The sequence below is a fragment of the Dipodomys merriami genome, unplaced genomic scaffold (genome assembly GCF_024711535.1).
Source record: "Dipodomys merriami isolate MVZ:Mamm:240054 unplaced genomic scaffold, mDipMer1.0.p SCAF_215, whole genome shotgun sequence".
Classification (NCBI taxonomy): domain Eukaryota; kingdom Metazoa; phylum Chordata; class Mammalia; order Rodentia; family Heteromyidae; genus Dipodomys; species Dipodomys merriami.
In genome coordinates this window covers 1,054,521-1,058,578 of record NW_027203549.1, presented here as the reverse complement: position 1 = coordinate 1,058,578, position 4,058 = coordinate 1,054,521, and the positions used below count along the sequence as shown (strand labels likewise).

The 4,058-nt window shown below is 37.6% G+C and overlaps 1 pseudogene; it reads right to left on the bottom strand.

Annotated features, from left to right (window-relative positions):
• Positions 1-1,619: 1,619 nt before the first annotated feature.
• On the bottom strand, positions 1,620-2,340 carry LOC138834442 (ankyrin repeat domain-containing protein 49 pseudogene; annotated as a pseudogene).
• Positions 2,341-4,058: the final 1,718 nt, after the last annotated feature.

Genomic DNA, 4,058 nt, shown 5'->3' with positions numbered 1-4,058 from the left:
GGATTAAAGACCTTAACATTAAACCTGAAGCTCTGAAACTACTGCAGGACAGAGTAGTAGAGATATTTGAAGTTATAGGCACAGGAAGGAACTTCCTGAACAGAGTCCCAGAGTCACAACAAATTGGAGAAAGACTCAACAAATGGGACTACCTTAAAATAAAAAGCTTCTGCCACACTAAAACTATGGCACCCAAGCTAGAACGACAACCAATTAATTGGGGAAAAAATATTTACCAGCAATATATCAGAGAAGGGGTTAATGTCCATTATATACCGGGAACTCAAGAAAATAGTCCCTTCCAAAACTAACAAACAAATTAGTAAATGGGCAAGGGAACTAAAGAGAGACTTCTCAGAAGAAGAAATAAAAATGGCAAAGAAACACATGAGGAAATGTTCACCATCCCTGGTTGTGAAGGAAATGTAATTAAAGACAACTATGAGATACCACCTTACCCCAATCATAATGTCCCAAATCCTCAAGTCAGCCAACGACAAATGCTAGAGGGGATGTGGAGATGTACACTTATACAACCACTTTGAAAAGCATTCTGGAGGGTCCTCAGAAAGCTAAATTTTGACCTCCCTTATGACCCAGTCATACCACTTCTAGGCATCTATCCTGAAAAACAGGAACCAGTATACAAGAACACATGCACTTCCATGTTTATTGCCGCACTCTTCACAAAAGCTAGGTTATGGAAACAACCCAGATGTCCCACCACAGATGAATGGATCCAAAAATTGTGGTATCTGTACACCATGGAATATTATGTCGCCATTGAAAATGACAAAATAATGACATTTGCAGGGAAATGCATGGAGCTAGAAGAAATCATGAAATCATGTTGAGCGAGGTAAGTCAAGAGCAAGAGACAAACTGTACATGCTCTCCCTGATAAGTGGATGTTAAATCCAAAATGTTAGGTGATATGACAAAATTAACAGGACTTAAGAAAAAAAGAACTTCCACTCATCTGTTCTAACCACTACTAAATAAACTCATGCTGCTGATCACATGGATGGTGTCAATGTGTACACCAGAGGGGAACCAGGAAGAAGAACCAGAACTAGAGGAAATCAGGAAAAAACATATAACAGCGGGACCCATCAGCTGCACTGGACAGTGACCAAAATGAACTAAGCAACTCAATAGCAGCGATGGGAGGGAGGGAACAAGTGGAAAGAGGGAACAGCTGATGTTTGCAAAACAAAAGAAATGTAGTTATGAATCAATGTGGAAGAAATAACTGTGTCACAAAGCACATAGAACTCATAAATGTTATAGAACATGATAGACAATTTGCTCCATGAAAGTTAGAATGTGTTTGTGACTTTAACTGAGCATCACTATCACACAATACTGTGAAATTTGGGAAATTATGTAACCACTTAATCACAATAAAAAAGCAAAACCCTCCAGAAATCATTATAGATGTATACAAATAAATCTTGAATACATTTTGACATCAAAGTCAGGCAATTCACTTTGAAGACTTCATGGAATCCATGAATTGTTACAGTAAGATACTGTTGTTATTTGGATTGTGAAAATAGTTTGTATGGAAACAAAGAATACAATGGTATTTTTGAAAATTATGAAACTTAACTGAACCATTATGACTTAGGTGAACAATGTGTACAGCCTTCCAAAACTTCAAAGAGGAAGTGATACATACTTTTCCTTTTGGCAATATCAAATGCAGTTTCTTCCAAGTTGTTCTTAAGACCTGATTTGACATAATGGTTCAACAGAAGGAGATTCAATATGTCTTTGCTATCTCTATTCCCAGCAACAAGATGCAAAGGGGTCAAGAGGCCTTTACTTTGCGAATTGGTATCTGCATCATGATGAAGTAAGGAAAAAGCCACTCTAGTATTATTCCACTTATAAGCACTGTGCAGGGTTGTCCAGCCATCTACAGTTATTGCATGAATATCTGCCGCTTGAGCCACCAACTCATGGACAGTGTCTAAGTGTCCACTGTAGGCTTCCTGATGGAGATGGGTATACTTATCGTCATCCCTAGTATTCACATGAGTGGCCTTTTTGGAAAGTAGTCTCCTCACTGTAGTAGGCCGATTATTTTCAGCAGCCCAAAGAAGAAATTTGCATGGATACTTCTCCATTTTTTTCTTGCAATTGATACCATTCCTCATTTTTTTCATCGTGTTCCTCGTCTTCATCAGAATTGCCTAACCAGAGCCTTTGAGTGAAAGTAGGAATGAGGTGTCCATGTATTTCCCTAATAGTTCATATTAGTTGAACTGTTCAGAAAAATCTGGTGAATTTTATGCATCTGTTTTTTTCAACATGATTTATTTTCCATTTTTCCATTTTTACTATTCGAAATTATTCTAACTGGAGAGTAGGGAATTGATGGAGAGCAGAGGAAAGATGTTCCTCTGTATTCAAAGATACAGACTGAAAATAAGGAACAGTGGTGTCTCCATGTACAGCTGATTCTAGGAATGAGAAAATATGAAATAATGCTTTCTATATGGAAATGGCAGAGCAGAAAGTGAAATGATGCAACCAAAAATATAAAAGCAAAATAAATTAGGATAATTATGGAGCAATCATAGTATCTATGAGAAACATGAAAGAGAGAGAGGAAGAGAAAGACAGATGTGCAATGACCTAGATAGACACAAATGCATGCCTCCGATCAATTTATAGAGCAAGCAGAATTTTATGTTTTAAAAAAGATGGAAATAGACTTTGTGTATTTACTTGAAATTGTTAAATAAATTTTTAGCAGCCTCCGTAAAAAGACATAGCTTTAATCAAATTGTAGACAAGAATCTAAATCCTTGATAATTCTAGAAATAGATCTGAATGAAGTTAGTTGAATCACACTTTTTGTGTACATTGAAGGAATAGGTCCAGGCTAGGAATGCAACAAGAGAAGGCAGGCCAATTTTATCTGTGACAAAACTTTTGGAAAATGGCATCGAGGATTACTTACTGTTGATCCACTTGCACTGGAAGCATGATTCTGAACAATTGCTTGCTGATTCTCAGCTATTGATTTGATGATTATAATCTCCAAGAAGAAAAAGTGAGATTTAATTGATAACAAAGGACTACTAACACATTTTGACTTCTCAGTAATTACCTTCAATCATTGAAACCACATTAAGACAAAAGACAGGCCTACTTTTTTAGATAAAAACAAGTGTCTTTAAAAAAAAACAAGGAATGTAAGTAGTCATGCAAAGGACTTCTATTTTACTACTGCATTATACATTTTTTCTAAAGTTGGGTACCAATAAATAATGGATCTATTAGAAAGCTCTTAAAGCTCTTATGTCCAATCGTGAGTTCTCTTATACTATATCCTCATATTTTTTGTTTTGAAAGACCCCAGACCCACTGGGATGCTTTCTTCAATGGGAGGGCACCCCAAGAACCAAGACTCCAAGCCAGCAGCTGCAATAAGCAAGAGGAGTTTATTTGGCATTTGCACAAATGGGCTCTCTGTCAAAGGCAGACAGGAAGCCCCAAGCAGAGGTTTCAGGCACTTTTAAAGACAAAAGCCACAGGATTAGCATAATACCCCAGGCTCCCCAGGATTGGCTCAGTTTACTACACAGGGAAGTTTAGAACACTCTTTGTTGTTTTTTTTTTCCCCCCACCCTCCGGTACCTAGAACACTCTTTGTAATAAAACAATTGGCGAGGATGATCAAACAGACGTAGTCACTCTGGGAGATAAGGGTTAGGGAGTTTACAGAGTTACAGACTTATGATTGATTAACATTTAGCCTAGTTTGCTGGGCTCACCAGATGGTCCTTATCTTGAGCCCTCTATACCAAGAATTTTTACACAGGAATGCAGAGGAACATACTCTTTGTTCCTTATCTTGGGTCCCATTTGGCCACCTGGGGAATTTACTTGTTAGTTCTTTATTTACAACTACAGAGCTTGTCCCAGGGCCAACATCTAGACTCCAAAACTTTTTATTTATCTCCAGGGAGGGGAAGGGTCAGTGCTAGCACAAGCAAGTATACGGAAGAAAATCCAGCAGTTAGCAATTGTAAAATGTAACTTTA